The 22,725-nt window shown below is 36.9% G+C and overlaps 1 protein-coding gene across 1 annotated transcript in view; it reads right to left on the reverse strand.

Annotated features, from left to right (window-relative positions):
* The window catches only part of ORC4 (origin recognition complex subunit 4), a gene marked incomplete at its 3' end in the record, with an annotated part of 56,520 nt that extends 34,496 nt beyond the window's left edge, over positions 1 to 22,024 (reverse strand). The window contains exon 1 of the mRNA XM_084239466.1: positions 21,955 to 22,024. The remainder of the gene's footprint in view (positions 1 to 21,954) is intronic.
* Between the last annotated feature and the right edge of the window lie 701 nt (positions 22,025 to 22,725).

Genomic DNA, 22,725 nt, shown 5'->3' on the forward strand with positions numbered 1-22,725 from the left:
TACAACATAGCAATTATCTTGGGTATTTACCCCAAATGAATGAAAACGAAAGCTCAAAGAAAAACTGGAATGTGAATTTTCATAACAAATATACTTGTAATAGTTAAACATCTGGAAATAAACATCAGATGTCCTGAGGTATTCTCTCCCCACCCACCTTTTATTTCATTGAGTTTCCTTCAGTGCCACTTCTATTGCATACAGTTAGCACTGCTCTCTGATGTGCAGGAGGTATAGTTTTGCTTCAAGTCATGGAATCCTCTGAGTGAAGGGCCTGTCTGGACTACTTTAAATTATTCTCCTGGGAGCAGAACAAGGAACCTCCTCTGACACCATCTTCCCTGCAGCTCTGACTTTTCTACTGTCTTATGTCATTCTATTCATTTCCAACACAAACATAAGGGTGGATACACATACATAGTTGAAAAGATTCTCACTATTATAATCCAAGAGCACACCTCTATATTTTAAGTCAGAAAATAATCTGTCACTTAAAATTTATTCCTTACTATTCAGCTATAAGAAGAGATGAAGCCTTGTCTTTTGTGACAATGGATGGAACTGAAGATTATGCTAAGTGGAAATATTCAAAAGGAGAAAAACAAATTCTGCAAGATTTCACTCACATGGGACCTCCCTGGTGGTGCAAGGGCTAGTTAGGATGCAACCTATGAAGCTGTTCGCAGCCACTGCAGCACGAGTTTGATCCCTGGCCAGGGAGCTACCCACATGGTGCAGAAGACCTCTCCTGACTCGCCCGCAGCTCCTCTCAATGGTGTATTTCAGCAGATTTGCCTGTTCTGTCCCCCACTCTCTCTGGTGATTACTCTCAGCCCCCTACCCCCACATCTCTGGCCTGTACCCCAGTTCTTGTATGCATAAATAAATCTTTAAAAAAAAATTTCACTCATGCGAAATATAAAGAAACAAAACAAAGAGACAGACAAAACTTGACCAAAACAGGGCCTCCCAGGTGGCGCAGCGGTTGAGCGCTGGGTTGCGAAGCTGCCCGCGGCCTCTGCTACGCCGGTTCAATCCCCGGCTGCTCCCCGGCCACCGGAGGAGGGTCCCGTATGGTGCGCAGACCTCTCCTGCCGCCCGCTGCTCCCCTCAGCAGTGTACTTCGGTCCTTCTGCCTGTTCTGCTCCCTGCTCTGGCTCTGGTGAATTCTCTCACCCTCCCGGCTTCTGACTGTACCCAGTGCATGTATAAACCAAACAAACAAACAAATAGGTAAATAAATAAGACATGCCTCTAGAAAATTAAAAAAAAAAAAAAAAAAAAACTTGACCAAAACAAACCCTAGAAATTTGATTGTATAACAGGCTCCCAGAAGGATAGGCTGGGAGGTGGGGAACAAAGGTTGTGGGGGGGGTGGCCCAATGGATTATGGGGAGAATTATGGTTGTGCTTTAGTGGTGGGTGTGGTATGGTTATACATATGAAGAGATGTGAGCCTGTATTACAAAATAATGCAGTTTGTAAACCAACATCTCAAAAAAAAAATTAAATTAAAAATAAATAAAAATAAAATTTACTTCTGCATTGACAAAGAAAAAAATGACAGGAATTATAAGACTGTATTGCCTGAAGTTATTAAGCTAAGAACAGTCTAACTCAGTCTATGTTTCCCCATGACAATAATTCCCCTACAATTTACACCTTTATAAATGAAGGGATATTAACTATTAACTAAAATATTGACTATATTAACTGATCATTCTTACCATAACTGTATTTGGAATTTTAGACATTTAAAATATGTGTTCAAGACTCAACCATGTATATACATAGTTTCCACATACCAACTAAAATGTCTTCTCTGTCATGTTAATTACACACTCCCATCTACATGCTGATAAATTCCTGAGAATTATGAAAAATGTCTTCTACTCTGTCTTCTACTCTATTGCACTGAGCAGTCATAACTGTGCCTTCCTCAGTTCCAATCCCTCACATGGAGATTCTAACTCCACTGTCTCCAAATGGTATATTTTAAGTTAACCAAAATGCCCAAACCAATAATGTTTACTTAGGAAAAACTCTTAACTTTTAAAAATAACTACAAAGAGATGCAAATAACTGATTCCCACATACAGCTCATTATTTGGCCACATGTCAAGCATTTCCCCATTCTAGGGATGCTAAATAAAAACCTCTACTCAACATAGAGAGCCCATTTAACCTCTTCATTTTAGGCTGGTTTTAACCACTCTTTCAAACTAACCATCAAGGGAAAACCAACGTGAATAAACTACTGGGACAGTCCCTCAAGTGGAGGTGTTTTGTTTTGTTTTGTTTTTTTGGTATGGCTCCAGTGAAGAAATACCTTTCAGCTTGCTGACTAGCAACACCATACAACTACATTATGTCAAGATTACACCTAATCTTGAATATTACCATCTGAAAGAACACAGAATTATCAAATCTTAAAAGGGCACAGAGACTGGTTTTGGAATATTACCAGCTGTATCTGAAAATAAGCTGCTAAATAAATTACTGAATTGAGTTAAATGTTTCAAAGTCAGCAGCAGATTGCTTCACAAATATAATACTGTTGTCTTGAGACATTTACAAATCCTTTATGGCACAGATTTTAGGCACTCAGTTTATAGTCAGCAGTATAAACCACATATAAATTTTTAGTGGTATTGTTGGTCCAAGCAACATATCTTTGATCACACAACATATCTTTGGTGTATTTTTCAGTTTCCATGTATATGTATGTGAGTTTCTGTATACAGAAAGAGATATAGATATAAACATACTTTTATCTATATATGTATATGTTTATGGGTGATAGGTGTATCAGTCACATACATAAACACACATTTTAATTCATGTCTGCAGCTTCACTTTTGCTGTACTGTTACACAAACAGAAATTGTTACTGCTATGACATTTCAAATGGCATTACAAAATAAATGCATTCTGAAAAAGGATTGAATATTAATTCTGTATAAATGCCAACTTGTATTATATTTAGTAAGAAAATCATGTAGATGTAAGAAGTCCAAGTTGATGGCAAAGATTCTCAATCAACTCAATCTAACAAGTATTTAGAGAATGTTTACATATTGAATGTACTATAAGTAATATAAATAAAAGGTTGGCCTCTATCCTCAAGAAGCTTAAAACATGACTAGAATAAGAAATGAATATAAAAGCAGAAAGACAGTGAAATACAAAACATGGTGTACAGTCATGGATTTAATAAAGTCCACATTTTATAAGAGTGGAAATCAAGCACAGATTTTAAATGCATTGCCTATGATGACACAGCTTACTTAGAGCAGTATTCGTTAGATCTAGTGACACCCAATTTTGTGTTCAGTTAATCTCAAGTGAACCAAAAGAAAACCCCTTCAAGCATCAAAAAAAGCCATCAAAATCTTCACTTCATAGTAATTTTATTCTCTATAACAATGAATGTATATGCATACATATATCACAACATCCCACAATATCATTTTCTGTAACTCAGTGAGGAGATGCTCTGATTACGATGAATTTTTGTTTTTAGTTTGCTGACTGCATGGGCATGTGACAAGGATTTTTCCTTTGAACTTTGAAGCCAAACATAAACATCAATTGTAACTCTAAGTCCAATAATTCGGTGTATTCTATTTTTTCCAGGTAAAACATCAAAGATTTATATATAAATTAACAGACATAAAGTACTGCATGTTATTCATAAGTTCTGTAAAATAGGAAAAAAAGAGGAAAGGCACTTCAAAAGGTCTCAAAGGTGGATTTGGGTTTCTGAAGTACAGAAACCTTTATTTTGTATTTATTTTGTATTTATCACATTTTACTAGTTTGTGCATAAATCTGTCACTTACTTTTCAGGGTCCTCCCATTACCCAATTCTAAAGGAACATTTATGTAGCACTGTAATCAATACCAAGGGATAACAATTTACATGAGGTAAATGTATGTCCCAACCCGTGGGATTCGTAGGCACGAAAATAGAAGGGCTGAGGATTGAAATGAGGGGCTGAGACAACTTGACGCTAGCGGTTGCTTCTTTATTTTTCCTTTACCTTCTCTTACTTTTCCCTGTCTTTCTACCTTCCCTGGCCTTCTCTCTGCTCCTCTCGCAGTAACCCCTCCCAATAACCTCCTGACCTTCTCCTGGTTCTCTTCTTATATCCTGGTAGCTCCTCCCATCGTACCTCCCAGTCTCATTTGATTAACAGGAAAAACCTGTGGTTTCTCAGCAGGGGAAATTGTAAAGTGAAACTTAATTGATGGCACATGTTGTGCAACACTGCGCATACTCCGGATGGCTCCGGACAAATGTACTCTCTGAATTGTGCAAAATTGGTTTATTAACTTATAGTTGTCTATGTTCTCAAAATCAAACCATTTATGCTGATCAAACAAAAATGTTCTATGACTGCCAAGATTTTTGTGTTTGTCTTCACACCTACCAATATTTGGGCTTTGGATTCAAACAAAACTGAGATCAACAACTTCAGTTCACCAGGATAACCACTCAATTCAAGAAAGAGAATATTGCCAACAAAAACGTCAACCAAGAATTATTGTCCAGCGAAACTGTCCTTCAAGAATGAGGGCAAAGACATTCTCAGATAAATAAAAACTAAGAAAGTCTGTTATGATAAGATCTGCAATGCAAGAAATGCTCCAGGAAATCCTGTATGGAGAAATGAAAGGACACTAGAATATAAATCAAAGTCAGATAAAGAGATAAATACCTCAATAAACACATTCGTACATGAGTAATTTTGAAAACTAGTATTACTATAACTTGGTTTTTAAATTCACATTTTGTTTCCAGCACAGTTTAAGAAACTAATGCATTAAAATAATTATTAAAAATTGTTAACAATGTAATTGTGGTATCAAGAATAGATGAGTACACTATTTTTTGGTTAGTGAATAAAAAGAGGCATAAATTCAAATTAGACTGTTACAATTATTGAATGTTAAATGTAATCTTAAGGTAAGTAAAAAAGAATAAACACATACAAAAGGAAATGAGAAAGGAATTTAAATGTTTCCTTACCAAAAACAACAACCAACTAAGGACAAAAGATGTTAATGTAGAAAATGAGAAACAAAAAACGCTGAGACATGGAAAACAAATAGCAAAGCAACAAAAATCAATTCCTTTCATATCAGTAATGAGTTCAAATATGAATGAATAAAACTCTACAGAAGACAAATGCTGGCAGAATAAATAAAAAATGATGCAATCATATGCTATCTACCAAAGACTCAATTTAGACCCAAAGGTACATATACAGTCATGCATCACTTAATATTTCATTCAATGATGGAACACATACACAATGGTGGTACCAACAGGTTATACTTCATGGCCTAGATGTAAAGTTAGGCTATTCCATCTAGGTTGTATAATTACACTCTATGATGTTTAAACAACAATAAAATTGTCTAATGGCAGATTTCATTGATCTCTGTGGTAATGCAATGCATGAATGTAATTTGAAAGTGAGAGGACAGAAAAAAAATATTTCATGCACCTAATCAACAAAGGAACAGGTGGCTATATTATTATCAAACAAACTAGATGTTAAATAAAAAGTGTTAGGGGCCTTCCTGGTGGTGCAACGGTTGAGCGCTGGGTTGCAAAGCTGCCCGCAGCCTCTGCAGCGCAGGTTCGATCCCCGGCTGCTCCCCAGCCACCGGAGGAGGGTCCCACATGGCGCGCAGACCTCTCCTGCCGCAGACCTCTCCTGCCGCCTGCTGCTCCCCTCAGCAGTGTACTTCAGTCCTTCTGCCTGCTCTGCTCCCCGCTCTGGCTCTGGTGAATTCTCTCACCCTCCCGCACTTCTGACTGTACCCAATGCTTCTATAAATAAATAAATAAATCTTTAAAAAAATTAAAAAAAAATAAATAAAAAATAAAGTGTTAAAGCATGACAGATAAGTTTATTATATATTAACAAAAGTTCAACAATTATAAACAATTATAACAATTATAAACATTTACACACAGATCATCAGAGTATATTAATCAATAATAACCATCATAAAAGGAGAAATAGAAATTTCTACAATATAAACTTTACAATCCTACTTTCAATAGTGGGTAGTAAAACTACATGGAATTGGGAAAACAGAGGACTTGAACAACACATTAAACCAACTAGATACAATAGATATATGCATAACACTATCTAAAAACAGAATACACAATACATGGTTCATTTTTCCAGTATTTATTATACACCAATACACAAATTAAGTCTTGATAGATTTTGAAAGCAATGTAAAATATATTTTTCCCAACCACATGGGATGAAAGTCGGAAATAACAGATGGAAAATATGGGTAATTCAAAAATTTGTGGAAATTAAACAATATACTCAATATAAACAGTGGATCAAAGAAGAAATCGCATAGGGAAATTAAAAATTACTTCAGAGATAAATGAAAAGTAAAAACACAATATACCAAAACTTTAGGCACTTGGCTTAAGGAAAAAGTCAAAGAAAAATCGTGAACTTGACTATACTACAATTCAATGGCCTGCAAACGTAGTTTGAGCAAAATAACCCTCTCAGGTGAAGAAAGTATTTTAAAACTTATATTTACCTAATAAATAAGAACAAAATCAAGTTTATATAATATTTACTAAATAAATTAATAGTAACACAGTCACTTAATTTCTGCGTTAGCAGGTCACCTTGCATCATTAACTCAAGATTCCAAAGGAAAGAGTGGGAGATCAATGATAGATAGGTGTTACAAGTGGTACCATCAAATGTTTTTCACTTTCAGGATATTACTACACAAAGTATAGGTTGGGTGGAATTGATGAAAACCAGTTATCTTATTAAATTTAAAGATATTGCTGTGATGTTTTACATGAATGAAGAAATAATTCAGATGTTCTAGAAAATTATGGATCCTTTCTGAAATGAAAAATGGTTGCCTGTCAAAGGTGAATTGTTTAGTAGGCAAAAACAAAAAAATTATGTAGAACTTGAAAATTAAAGCAGGAATGAAGGGACCTCCCTGGTGGCGAAGGGGTTAACGTCTCAGTACTATCAAGCTATCACTAGCCACTGTGGCATGAGTTTGATTCCCGACCAGGGAGTTAACCCACATGGCACAGCAGACCTCTCTGGCTTGTCCGCTAGTCCTCTCAGCAGTGTATTTCAGTAGATTTGCCTGTTCTGCTCCCCACTCTGTCTCTGGTGAATCCTTTCAGCCCCCACTCCCTGGCCTACACCCCAGTCCTTGTATGCATAAGTGAAAAAAAAAAAGTTAAAACGCAAATTCTACATTATCTATGTTCTAAATCTGTATCACTGATGTTATTCAAAGAAAAGAATAAAAAAAGAACTGTCCCTTTCTTTAGTTAGAAAAAAGTTCTTAATTAGAAAAGTAAAATAATGTAAAAAACAAAAGGTATTTTAGGAGAAATCTATGGATGGTTTCCATGTCTATGATTGTTTCGTGAATGAAAGGGAGGTAGGAAAAATTTTTTTTTTTTTCACAGGTAGAAATAGTTTTCACACATCTCTTTTCAGTTGGAGTATTTGTAGTAAGGTAAAAATTAAAATGGAGTTACAAGAAATGATGGTAAGAAAAATAAGGGACAAAACTGATGTAATTTTGCAGCTAACAAACATATTTCTAACTACTTTCTAATCAGGCTGAAAATATCTATGAAATTATGTGACTTTAGTAAGCTGGGCAGTTTCCACTGAGGTGTTTGAGCTCTCTGGAGCTGAAGCATTAATTCCATATAAAATAATTGCTTCATGTGTTTTTTTGAGTTAAATTTTTTCACAATAGAATAACTGTGCTAATCGCTAACAATTTACAACACACTTTCTTCTCATTTGTTCCCAGTAAATAAAAAGAACACAATATATTTAGCAAAACACTCATGACAAATATAGCCAAAGTTTAATAATCATTAATCTAATCATATGAAACATATTTTCTTTAGTGATATTAAAATGAAGAAAAATAATTCATAATATCTAATACAAAAAATGGATCAAATAATTTCTATTGAAAGGTTTGAAATTTTCCAGAAAAGCTATGCTCTCTCATCTCTGAGATGTCATCACTGCACAGCGGTATACCTGGAACCACACATACACAAAAGAGACACATACACACATACAAACACATACTTAAATGTGCAAAGATACATTAATACGTCCTTTAGAAAATGTATCTAACTTTGTGAAGGGCAAATTAGAATTCCGCTATTAATAAATTTGCCCATGGAATTGTTTATAAGAAAACGGTGAAATAATAATCACAAAATAAATACTCTCAGTGGGATAATCAAAGGTTTAATAATATGAAATCTTCAGAGAAAAAGGCATTTATAAGTTACTACAGTATTTTGTGATTATTAACCACGGTATATCCTTTAAAAATGTTAAGTATTAATTCTACATTGTGTAAAAGAATAAATAAAAAAGAAATAATACTTGGAGGACTGCTCTTTAGAACATAGGTCTATAAATAAAATATATTCACTTATAAAATATATAGGCTAATGAAAAAAGCAACACAAATTTGCAAACTAAAAATCCTTTCAGCTTTTGAAATGTATTATATTACTTGGCATTGATTTATCTTACAACAACTTAAATATTACACTGGCCAAACAGTATTATACATTCTCTGAGCACATGGAATCTAAATAGGAGGAGGAACTGAGCTTGTGGATGAAAGCTAATGTGTTTACTTGGATAGATAAATAACGGCAAACAAGATGAGAAACAACATTTTTTGGACAGAGGAAGGTATCATACATAGGATCCAAGATTTAATACTGAAGTCACTGAGTAAGGAGAGAGTGTACATTGACAAATTTTCTTTAAAATGCTCTGGAAAGTCCACAAAGTAGAATTCTTACACTTTCTTGCAGGAGCAATTACTCCAGGGCATATGCACATTTGAGAAGAATAATGAATAGAATCCTCCCCACTTTTAAATAATTTTTCCCTTTGAAATGTTCACACAGTTGAATTTATGTAAATGTAAATATGATATGCTGCCACTCCAGTGAATTAATTAGCAAATGTTAATTAAACTATTTTTGGAAGGAAAAAATTGAAAATAGCATTGCCTTAGAAAGAAACCATTTGAGAATTTCTAACAATTATTCATGTGAACCTAAAATCTTAGAATTTCTCCTAAAACCTTTAAGAACAGTAGTTTTTAATAAGACTGTTCAGCTTATGCACGAAGCAGAGATCAAACTCCTACAATTTGAGTACTGGGACCAAAGAAATATGTTCTCCAATTTTATTTATTAATGAATACAAACCTCTACCTATCAGCATCCTTAGTTAGGTAACTATGCCACTAAACTTTGCCATGAAAACTGGAATTTATGTTGTAATATAATATTTTAAAATAGACGTTACTTTTAAAGGGAGCGGTAGTAATGTTTTTTTGTTGGTTTTTTTTTTTTTTTTTTTTTGCTTTAAAAGATGAGTTAGAGGGGCCTCCCTGATGTCACAAGGAGTTAAGTCTCAGCACTATGAAGCTGTCACCAGCCACTGCAGCACAAGTTCAACCCCAGGCCAGAGAGCTAACCCATATGGTGAAGCAGACCTCTCCTGTGTTGCCCACTGCTCCCCTTAGCAATGTATTTCATTTAATCTGTCTGTTCTGCTCCCCACTCTGTGTCTAGTGAATCCTCTCCTCCCACCCCGCAACCTATACCCCAGCTCTTGTATGCATAAATAAAATAAATCTTAAAAAAAAAAAAGTTAGTTTTTTCTTGCATAACAACATACAAAAGAAAACATTATCCTTTTCTGACTTCAACCCAGGAGAATGTTCAAAAAACTTGTTATTCTTATACTGAACAACAACTGGTCATCATGATGACTTCAAGACAATAAAATATACAAAGTACCTACATAAAAGTTATAGATTCACTTATTTTTTAGCAAGGTCACCAAAGGGTAACTGAAATACGAATTTATTCACAAACCCAGTTGCATGCAGATCCAGGTTAAGAACTTGGGTACAATATAGTCACTTTCCTACAAATCTCCCCCTCTACCCCCAACAACTTTAAAGGACTGTCGATGTAACTGATGATCTACTGGGTTGTTGGAAATGTCATGATGCTATTTTTTTCTATGTCTTTCAAGCAAATATGCATCATGGCGTTTTCCAATAACCCAATATTATGAAAAGACAAGTTCAAATACACTATTTTCTATATAGATGCCATTCTTCACACATCTTTTCCCATGTATATGTCATTCTCTGTCTCAAGAAAATGCTATTCCACAACTATTGAGGTACGGAAAATACAAAATCACCCTCAGAGAAACAGAACTCCCCCAAAACAATAAACAAAAGCATCAATCCAATAAAGTGAATACAGTGAGACTCCAAACCTTCAGTTGGAAAAAAAATTCAATTATACTCCAACAATCAATTTCCTAACACTTAAATAAATAAAGCTAGCTCATGATAGCTAACTTATTCCTTTGAAAAGGCAACAGGATCTACAACACTGGATCTGTTTTGCAATCTCCTTGTTTAAAACAAACAAACAAAAAATACCAAGGGCCTTCCTAAATTAGCAGAAGAGAAAGCACATGGGAAGGAACAGTCTTCTCATACTTTCTTTCAGAGGCAAGGCAGACTACACAACAGTGAGTCAACCTGACAGAGCACCAGTTTACCTTTACTTTCTTCAGAAATGTCATTGGCATTACAGAAGAAACAACAACAAAAATGCTAAAGCTATGTCATCTGGAAAGCTAAAAAGTTGGGATGACCAGATTGCTGAATAATTCTGGAAAGTATAAAGCATATAGGCTCAAAATTCACTAGAATAGAGGTTACAAACCAAGATTTGTAAAAGATGATTTCGGCAAAAAATAAGTGCTCTAGGCATACTCTAGAATAGCTAAGATCTAAATTAACACACTAAAGATTATGAGACAAGGAAAATGAATGATAAAGGAGTGCTTTAATTCTGAATGCTCAGCAGTGACATTTATCCAAACTGAAGTCCACAAGTATAGTTCTCTACCTAAATTAATTAACTATTTCAGAAGACATCTAAAGAATGAACTGAGGCCTGAGAAGGGAGGTAGTATCCCAAATAACTTTCTGGTCCTAAAAAGGTGGTTTCATACTCAAAATGCAAGATTTTCTGACATCCAAACCCCCCCCCAAACTTGCTATTGCTACTTTAAAAAGGCTCCTAAATGGTCCTCAATGATTTTCATCTTCTAATATTCACACGCCATACTAAAGAAACAATGAACAAGATAGCATAGCCAACAAGATATTATGGAAATTATGTGACTTCTGAAGATAGTTGCGTAATTTTCCCGGACCACCTTCTCTGGGGTAAATCACCTGCCATATAATGAAAATAATGAAGCAATCCTATAAAGAGATGCATGCTGTAAGGAACTGAGGCATCTTGAAAGAGTAGTAATTTGCCAAGAACATTAGTGTACCAGCTAATACACCAGATGAAGATTCTCTAGCTCCTTCAGATGACTGGAATCCCGGCTAATACCTTGACTGTAACCTCTTGACGGACTAAGAACTACAGCAGTTCATGTAGGGTGATTCTGAATTCCTGACTCACATAAACCTTAAGAGAAAATTAATGTTTGTTATTTTACGTCTCTAATGTTGCAACTGTTTTGGAGTATTATAGTTTGGTATGCAGCAATGGATAGCATGTTCTTTACTATTAAAAAACCCAGTAAATACTAATCATTCAATTATCAATATTGAGAACTAATTTGAATACTGTAAACTTTCTCTATAAAAATACAAAATATCACAAAATCAAGAGGATGTGACCAACATAAAATTTTGAGGAAAATTATTGGTATTAAACTTATTATTAAAGAAGAAAACATTCAATTTGCAATACATAACTTATAAAGCTAGAAATTAGGTAAACCAAAAGAATGCATAACAAAAAATAAAGGCCAAGATTAAAAAAAAGATGAAATAGTTATTATGAAAATAAATAATGAATACTAAGAAAAGTATAAGCAGAAAATCTGAACAAATCGGCCATTACAAATATAATGGAAAGGATCCTCAAATCAGAGCCCCAGATTAATTTATAGCTAAATTTTTTTAAAAGCATTTAAAGAGATTTAAACAGCTATAAAGTCTAGAAAAAAAGCTAAAGGCTTTGACTTTATTCTACACCCCTGATGTAACCTTTGGTAATGAAAATAGAGTAAAAGACGCCTTGCCAGATGAAGCTCACACAGAATTCATAAAATTCTTAATCAAACATTTATTAGCAAATAGCATATGTAGATGAGAAACAGCATCTAGTAGAATGCTAGAAATTTGCTTTTTTATTTTTTTTTAAAGATTTATTTATTCATGCATACAAGAACCAGGGTACAGGCCAGATGTACGGGAGGGTGAGAGGATTCACCAGAGACAGAGTGGGGAACAGAACAGACAGATTGACTGAAATACACTGCTGAGGGGAGCAACAGGCAAGAAAGGAGAGGTCTACCACGCCATGTAGGTATCTCCCCGCCCGGCTGGGATCCAACCTGCACTGCAGAGGCTGTGGACAACTTCATAGCGCTGCACTCAACCACCTGTACCACCAGGGAGGTCCAGAATTTGCTTTTTTAACTTGAAATATGTAAGTCACCAAAAAACCACTATAAACTGCATAGACACTGGAAATAAAATCATCCATAAAATGTCCACCAAAACTATTAAGATTGTAGAGAAACCAAGCAACAGAAAAATCTCACCATGCCAATTTTATGTGGTACTTATAAAGAAAATAAATAGCAACACTATTCTTCTCAATAAAAAACTACAAGATTTAGTCAAATGGCAAAATGCTCAATTTTGCTTTGCAAACTATCAATTTAACCATTAGAAAAGCATGTTTACACTGTCTTTTCTAAAGTACCTATGTTTATTGATGAAACTATACAAATTTATGAACTGGAGCTTACTGTTTCATTAAAAATCTGTATATAGCTATTATTTCAATGATTAATGAGTGTAGTACCTTTTATTACTAAGCTGAAAAGTACCACTGTTTAACCTCCTATTTTACTATCACAGGTAAGTAGAATTAAGTAATATTCTGATGTTAATACAAAATAACAGTAAAATAACAAAATAAATCTTTAAAATGTAGTTCTTCCACATTAGCAAGAAAGCAAAAAAGAATAAATAAGACAACTTTTTTTGGCTTACAAGAGTAAAATGTTTTGCTTTAGTTAAGACAATAGAGTTGGTAAGATTCTGGTTAACAGACAACAATAGCACAAACACATAACTACCTCTATCCTTCCTGACACACTGAAAGGGGTAAGTTTGGGGGATGCTGAGAAAACAACCATGCCATAGGGTTACAGTCTCTTGATTGTTCTCTCTCTGACACATGAAACTGAGACCATGTCATAGGACTATGGAATGTTTACTCTCTCCCCTTTCAGTAGGATTCCTATTTTAAACAAACAGGGCCTCCAAGGGTAGCGCAAGGGGTTAAATCACAGCACTACGAAGCTATCCCCAGCCACTGCAGCACAGTTCCAAAGTTTGATCCCAGGCCAGGGAACTAACCCACATGATGCAGCAGACCTCTCTCATCTTGCCCGCTGCTCCCCTCAGCAGTGTATTTCAGTCAATCCTTCTGCTCTGCTCCCCACTCTGTCTCTGGTGAATCTTCTTACCTCCCCACATCTCTGGCCTACATCCCAGCTCTTATATGCATATATAGATAAAATAAATCTTTAAATAATAAACAGGAATTACAAGTAAAAGAACAAATTTCAGATTTAATTCTATGAATCTCTAGGAAAATCCAAAGAAAACAGTGGAGGAAAAGCAGACATGAGAAAATTTTAGTTTATGACACCAACAAATACAATAAACAGCCCAATTTTGAGCTAAACACAATTTCACATTAAAGATCTATTTATCTCGGTCCTTCATGCCTTTTACATCATGTTTAGATTTCAACAAAAATTACTAGGCATACGTAAAGGGGGAAAAAAAACTCATAGCTTAAAAGATTTGAAAGATAGTGTAAAACCGAGATATGGCTGAAAATTTGAAATTAACAGGCTGTGAATTTTTAACAAATATGATTAATATGCTAAGGGCTCTAGTGGTAAAGCAGACAACATGCAATTATAGATGGGAATGTAGTAAGCGGGGAAATGAAAACTAAGAAAAAAATTAAGAAGTCAGTGTCAGAAATTAAAAATAGTACAACAGAAATAAAGAGTAGCTTTGATATGCTGAATAATGTAGAAATGATTGAGGAAAGAATCAGTAAGCTTTAAGTTACATCAGTAGTAACTTCCAAAATTGAAATATAAAGAGAAAAATGAAAGCTAAACATGGCACAGAATATTTAAAATTGTGGAGTAAGTACAAAAGGTGTAACATGTAATATAAACGCCAGAAGGAGTAGAGAAACAGAATCAGAGAAACAGCTGAATATGACTGAGATTTTTCTAAACTTAAAGATACCAAACCATACGAACCTGAGATTATATCAAGCAAGCTAGATACCAAAAATCTACATTCAGGCATATTATAGATCATATGTAAACTATAGGTCAAAGACAAAGAAAATGATGAAGCCTGAGATTTATTTTTTAAATAAATTTTATTTTTATATTCCCCATACAATTGCAACCCCCTTATTTTGACCCTAATCCCTCCCCTCCCCGCCCCCCAACCCCCATAGAGTGTCTCTAGGTCATAGTTTTTTTGTTGATTTTGATTTTCACTTTCTTATCGTTATTCATTTTCCTGGTCCCTTATTTAAGTTTTCTAGATTCCTGCTATGAGTGAGACCATCCGGTATTTTTTTCTTTCTGGCTTATTTCACTGAGCATGATCCCTTCCAGCGCCATCCATGTTGCTGCAAATTGCATGTGTTTATCTTTTTTGAATGCTGAGTAATATTCCATGGCGTATATGTACCACATCTTCTTGATCCAGTCATCTATTTTTGGGCATTTGGGTTGTTTCCAAAGCTTAGCTATTGTAAACAGTGCTGCTATAAACATAGGGGTGCAGGTGCTCTTTGGAATTGATGTTTCTGTGTCCTTTGGGTAAATACATAGGAGTGGAATTGCTGGATCATATGGAAGTTCTATGTTTAGTAGGTCAAGAAATCACCACACAGCTCTCCATAGTGGTTGGACCAGTTTGCACTCCCACCAACAGTACAGGAGAGTTCCCTTTTCTCCACATCCTCGCCAACATTTGTTGTTGCTAGTTTTTTTTTAATATGTGCCATTCTCACTGGTGTAAGATGGTATCTCACGGTAGTTTTGATTTGCATTTCCCTACACACACACACACACACACACACACACACACCTACAAAGAATATGTGATACATATAATATATATGACAGATACAAAGAAATAATAAGAATTAGATCAGCATTCTCATCAGAATCCATTAAAGGAAGAAAGAAAGCGGAGCAACGTATATAAAATATTCAAATTAAATAAACACAAAACATGTGTAGCAAAAATATCCTCCAAAAAGTAAAAGGAAAATAGAAACATTCTCAATAAAATAAAAACTGAGGGAATTTGTTACCAGTAAACCTGGCTCTCAAGAAAAGTTAACAAGTCCTTCAGAAATAATGAAAATGATAGGGGTTAAAAACACAAATTTCCATAAAGAGAGAAAATGTAGAATGTGAAGGTAATCTGGCTGCAACATCTGACTTCCCACTGCTCACCAGGGTTGATTTGGTTGATCTGGGTGGCTAGGCAGGTGTACCCTTTTCCCCTTCCACAGCTCCATGTGAGTCCTTCCCAAAGCTGTGCACTAGCTTGAAGAGGAAGACCTTTCCTGAACAAAGACCTGTAGTCAAGGGTATACAAGTAGCTGTGCTCCCGTGCTAGAACCTCCGAACAAGCTCTCAAAAAAGCAAGCATGTAAGAGAAGGAATGAATGTAAAATAAAGCCTTATTTTCATTAATCTAAATTGAGCTAACATAATAATTTGGTCAAAATAAAAGCAAAAAATGAGTCAATAATTATAGCATACAGATGAGTGAAATGGATGGGAGTGAGGAATTAGGAATACCCTGCTAAATGGTATAGTGCAACATGAAAGTGGACTGGAATTGCTTGTAATTGTATCATTACTTAAGGATGACAATACTGATGGAAATGTCTTGATAGGTGATTCTGTCATTGTGTGGACATCATAAAAGGCAGAAAAAGAGTGGAGAGTAAAAAACAAACAAACAAAAACAAAACAAAACAAAACAAAAAAAACAACAGAACAAAAGAGAGAGCAGCAATAATTGTGGTCCACTGAAGTAGATGAATAGCCTTGAATGCATGACTTTGAACAGAAAAAGATCTAAAATCAATCATCCAAGTTTCCACCTTAGGAAACCGGAAATATCAAATCAAAGCAAACCAAAGCAAGCAGAACATAATAAAAATTAGAGCAGAAACCAATGAAACTTAAAGAAAGAAATCAGGAAAAACAAAACAAAAAACTTTCAGTTTAAATTGAAATTGAACAATATTAAGAACAAAAGATTAAAAACAAGAAACAAATGACTAATATCATCACTATTAAGCCCATGGACATGAAAATCATAATAAGGGAATATTATGAAAAATTATATGCCCACAATCTGATAACCCAAATGAAATGAACCAATTCTCTATAAGGCACAATCTTATGAAGCATATACACAAAGAAACATGCGATCTCAACAGATTTATATTAAAGAAATTAAATCAGTACAATAACCTTCCAAAACAGAAAACATCAAGGCCAGGTTTGTTCACTGGTGAACTCCAATATTAATAAGATATGCTATTCATTCTCTACAACCTCGGACAGAAAACAGAACCGAAAGGAATACTTACAGGCTAACAATTTTCATCTATCAGAAAAAAACGGCTGCGAAACAAGAAAGGTTGAGCTACTGGTTATTTTCTTGTGTTACGGGGGCGGGGAGGTGAGAAATCAAAGCGCAAGATCTGCTAACCCTGGGGACTCAAAAAAACCATTGTCAACTTAAGTTGAAAACATACAGGCATCATCATTAAAATAAGAGAGAACTAGAAGTAGAAGAGAATTCATATGACTTGAAATCCAAATTTCAAAATGATATGTACATAGAAGGGATTCCAGGTCTTGAACATGAATTAAAGTGAGTTGAGTCTGATAGTACCCCAGGCATCTTTCCTGGGAAAACAACTTCCTGAGAAAGATACCATTATGCTAGTACTTACATATGCCTCTAATTTTTCAAACAGAACAACTAGCATACAAACAAAAAAGTCATCAACATGCACAAACATAAAAAAATTCCAAAATGTGAATTATCATAGACAACATGTTAACTACAAATACCATTATCAACAAAAGTCAAGATTTTAATTTTTATCACCTAACTGCAAGAATAAGGACAACCATAGGTGATATTTCTTTAAGACATTAATTCGGGGGCCTCCCTGGTGGCACAGGCAGTTGAGCGCTGCACTGTGAAACTATTCGCAGCCTCTGCAGCATGGGTTCAATTCCAGCCGGGTTCGATCCCAGACTGCTAGCAAGAATCCCACAGGGCACCACAGACCTCTCCTGTCTCTCCCGCTGCTCCCCTCAGCAGTCTATTTTATCAGTCTGCCTGTTCTGTTCCCCCACTCTGTCTCTGGAGAATCCTCTCACCCTCCAGTGTCTGGCCTGTACCCCTGTTCTTTTTTTTTTTTAAAGATTTATTTATTTGTTTGTTTGTTTGTTTATTTATACAAGCACTGGGTACAGTCAGAAGTGCAGGAGGGTGAGAGAATTCACCAGAGCCAGAGCGGGGAGAACAGGCAGAAGGACCGAAGGACACTGCTGAGGGGAGCAGCGGGCGGCAGCAGAGGTCTGCGCGCCTGTACCCCTGTTCTTGTATAAAAATAAATAAAATCTTTAAAAAAAAAAAAAGACACTAATTCACAAACTCAATGGACTCAAACCCCAAAGAGGGAAAAGAATTGCACATAAAAATATCAAGAAAAAATAGCAGAAAACATAAGGCAAAGACAAAATTCAAAGTCACAAGAGTTAGGTTAATAGCTGACCACAATGCTATAAATTTAACACCCCTAACATTTTTCAAGATTGAAGGGAAAAAAGACATTATAGCATAAGCAAAAAACTGGTTATCAGCAGAACTGCATTAAGGTAGTTCTAATGAGTATACTCAAACACAAGAAAAAAAGATCCACAAAAAAAAAAAAAGCAGAATTCATGTAGAAATGAAGAACAAAGGAACAAGAAATTAAACAATGATGTATGAGAAAAGAACTGTCTAATGAAGTACAATACCACATGTAATTTTTAATTTCTAGTATCCCCATTAAAAAGTGAAAGAAGGTAAAATTAAGTTACTATGAATATCAACATGTAATCACAATAAAAAGCTGAAGTATTTTACATTGTTTTCATACAATGTCTTAGAAATCTGGTGTGTGACATTTACAGAATATGACAATTAGGTTGGTAAATTGTCACCGATCTTTATTTTTATTAAAACTTAACAGCTGAGAAAGTAAATCTACATACTCTAGGTGTTGCAAACAACTTGAAGATTTTACTTAAAAGATTTTCCAACAACTGAATCAAATATCAATTTTCAAATTAGAAAAATACATATAGGTAAAAATTCATCTATTAGTAACAGTACTAGTAACATTTTAAGTGTTCAATAGCCACATTCAGTGTGGCATCTAATTTGGACAGCTCAGGTACAGAAACTTCTTCTGGAGTTAAAATTCAAATAGCAACAACAGCAGCATAAAAAACAGAAAGGAGTAAAATGGAGGTAATTATTAAGTACCCATAGAGAAAAGCTCTAAGCACTGAGAAATAAGTGGCCATACTGCTCAAATCTTTCAGTAAAATGAGCAACCAAATAGAAAAATTGTACACGAAGTCTAAGTAGCAATAAATTTTCAAAAAAGAGCTAATTCTCCCTAAGAACAAGGGGAATGGAAACTAAAAACAATGACATAAAGCTACATTTATTAGGTTGGCAAAAACTGAAAACTATCAACTCTTAGTAAGACTGTAGAACACAACTATCTATCATATAGCGGGAGAGTAAATTAATATATCCATTTTGGAAAAGTTTGGCACAATCTATTGGCATGCGTGTGCGTATAGATAGATATGAACTGTAAAAAATGCATGTTATGTACATAAAAATACATCTGTGAGATCATTCATAGTAGCATTGTTCATAATTCTAAATAAGACACAGTGCAAATGCACATTACACTAGTAAATTGCAGTTTAGTCATAAAACGACTTACTACATTATACTTACTGTACTACAGACATTACTATATAGGAATGAAAATATATTCAATAAAGCCAAATGTACTAACAGTGTTAAATACTGTTAACAACAGGAGAAACATGTTAACAACATCAGAAAAATTATATCTAATGTATATTTCATGTACACACAGGCAAATTATACATAGATTACCTATAGGCAAAAATAATACTGTTTAAGATTGTTATCATAGGTGATTTAAAAAAAACACTTGAAAGAAAATTAGGCAATACTTATAAAAATCCATTTAGGGTTAACCTTTGGAAGTGGTGAGGAAGGAGGATGGGTGACGAGTGATGGAAGAATATGTGTCCGGTGCCAGCCATGTTCTAGTTCTTAACTTTGACAGCGATCACAGTGTTCACTTTATAACTAATCATACCACATAGTTATGAACACTTGTTGATCGTTAGCTACGAAGGTTTTACGTTTTTGCTTTAATTGTTTTATAAAGTAATATTCATTTGGTTTCAATATAAAGAAAATGTTATGGTACGGGAACCTAATTTTTATTCCACCTGCACCTACGAAAAGAAGCAATGGGCCATGATGCCAAAACATTTAAGAATTAGAAAATACACAGCACCTTTAATTGATCGTGTGCTCCTAAGGATCTATTACAGAATTAAACAACAACATAATAAACACAAGCAATTTTAAATTCTTAACGTAATAGAAGAAGCCATAAATGAGTGATTAATTTTTAAAGGCCTTTTACAAAAGAAGGTAAGTGAAAAAATGGTGACGTTTCCAGTTAAGACTGTATGGAGTGAATGCAAAAAAAATTGCTATTTTACTAAAAGTTTTACTAATGGAAATTCATGACTGATTTCTCATATTTTGAATGAATGTTGCTCTTCTGAGTGAAACATGACTGCAAGAGAGGCAGCATTTAAGAAACCAAAGTGTCAATCCAAGTCCAGTAACCAAACAAACTTAAAATACCCACTAAGAAGCTCTCAGTTACAGCAGAGGAAAGGGAAACTACCAATCCTAAAACTCGGTCTCAAGGACCTCCCAGCCCCATCGCCCTCTCCGAAAGCAGGCTCAGGCACTGGGTTGCAGCAACAACGCCAGCCAGTGAGGGAAATTTCACTCAAGCTTTTCCTGCTTCCTCCCCAAAGCCGTTTCAGAATTCCGGAGAGTACAGAGAGGTAAGCACTGGTGGGAACTATACCCAATACGAGCAATGCATCTGAAGCTACAAGCTGTCAAAATTCGCAGGGAGATGGGCTCCCTCCCCGGGCGGGGCCCCGGAGCTGAAGCGGCGGTCACCAGCGAGCCCGAGTCTCCGGAGATCACTTTCTCCCGCACACCAGCACCACCACGCTCCGCAGCCCCAGCGTGCAGCCGCTGACTGCCACAGACCTAACTTCTCAGGAGCCCCCGTGTGCTCCCCCCCGGGATCTGTCAGCAGGCTCGCCGGGAGGCCGGAGTCCGGGAGTCCCCCAGCCGCGGCCCGCCCGGCCTACACAGTCCTGCCCCCGCCCGCATCCCCCGACTGCTCAGCCTCCCTCCAACGCCCTTCCGATCCGTCTTTCGCCCCGGCGTCCCTGGCCTTCGTTCTGAGACCAGCTTATTCCATGTTACCTCTCCCAGAAAACCCTGCCCTGAACAAGGCTGCAAAGAGATCCTGCGACCACGGGAATCAATTTCCAAGCTCACCTCGCCGCGTTATCCGCTAGTCCTCACCTGCCGCTACCAACGGTGCACAACTACTCCCAGCGTGCACCGCGCGCGCGTCGCTTCTCCCTTAGGCCCGCCTCCCGGCCGGACACGTGACCGCTTTCCCCCTCTAGCCACGCCCATTTCCGTTCCTCCACATTCCCTTAGGAGGGAGGAGGGGGCTGGAGGTGTTAGAGAGTAGCGACTTCCTCCACTTCCTCGTCCCCGCCCCCTCTACCCCCTGCTACAATGTCTTCCGGGTCGCGAGAGCCTCGGCGCCTTCTGGGAAACCATCTCATTTCCTCCCCTCCCCCTCCTCCTGCCTTCAACCAACCAGCCTCCCGTCAGAGAGGGACATGCGCAGTGAGTGCCTCCCGTCTCTTCTACCCGAACCCCCCCTCCCCCCCCAAGCAGAGAGACCCCAGCAGCAGCAGCAGCTGATGATGAAGAGAGAGGCAGTGGCAGAGGGGGGGCACCTTTTATTTCTATTTTTAAAGAGACAGGACACTAATTTTACCCCACTTCAACCTTGAATTGAGGGGGGTGGGGGGAAAGGCGGCAGAGTTCCTTCCCCCACCCTCCAGCCCTGAGCCTGAGAGGGGGATTGAGCCTGAGAGAGAAGGAGAAGGAGTTTCTTCTTCTTCGAAAACCCCCATCCACGACTCCTACTCCCTCACCCCACCACTAGCCTCCCTCCCGAGCCCCCTCCACCCTCCTCCTCTTTGGCCGTGAGAGGAGGAGAGAAAGAGACCAAAAGCCTCTTAGCAACACAGACCCTTTGCTGCTGCTGCTGCTGCTGCTGTTACTGCTGCTGCTGCTGCTGCTGCTACTGCTGCTGCTGTTTGGCCCTGGCTGGAGACATCTCACTACACCCAGGAGCAGCCACTTCCCCAGCTCAGCTCCTTCTCCTTCGCCTCCTCCTCCTCCACTCCCCCCCTTTATTACCCTTTGTGTCATCCTCCACAGCTCCAGGGAAGGCACTCAAAAGTGGGGGGCAGGAAAGGTAAGTGTGTCTGTGGGGGCTTCGTTGCCTTCCTCTGGCTCTGACTTTTACTCCGGGGCAACAGTAGCACCAAACCACATACGCAGTGGAGCTCCGGGGTGAGGAGGGGGTGGTGCTGGGGGGTGGGGAGTGAAGGAGGGGTTGGAGTGGGGAGGGGTGTGTGTGGTGGGGTGCCCATCCTGTCAGAGGAGGAAGGGCACTTTTATTTTTATTTGCTGTTGTCAAAACTGGTTTCTCTCCTCCAGCTAACATCTGATTGTGTCTTGCTACAGTGGGGGAGAATACAAAAACAACCCCCTCCTTCCTCCAATGAGGCACCAGGGAAAGAGAAAGACAGACACTTTCTGGATGTCACTTAAAAAAATCATTTGGCTAGCTTTTTTCCTCTTTCCCCAGGAAAGCTCCACTGCATTTGTTTCTGAGTGGGAAAATGTCGGGATCTGGATTGTATTGGAACTGCTTATCCATTTGTAGACCTGAGTGTTTTCCCCTTTTTGGTTCTGTATGTGATTTGGCTATTGACTTCAGTGTTGGAACAGACTTGATTGGTTTTTGCTTTCTGGATTTAATTTTCCTTTTTTTCGTTTTGTCTGACTTGCATAGAAGATTTCAAATTTTTAGTTGATTGAGGCCTTTGGCTAGGTTTTGACTTATATTATTGTTTTTTGTTTTTTGTTTTGTTAAATGTTTGTTTCGTATATCAATATATAAAG

This window comes from Talpa europaea (assembly GCF_964194135.1).
Source record: "Talpa europaea genome assembly, chromosome: 1".
NCBI classification, from domain to species: domain Eukaryota; kingdom Metazoa; phylum Chordata; class Mammalia; order Eulipotyphla; family Talpidae; genus Talpa; species Talpa europaea.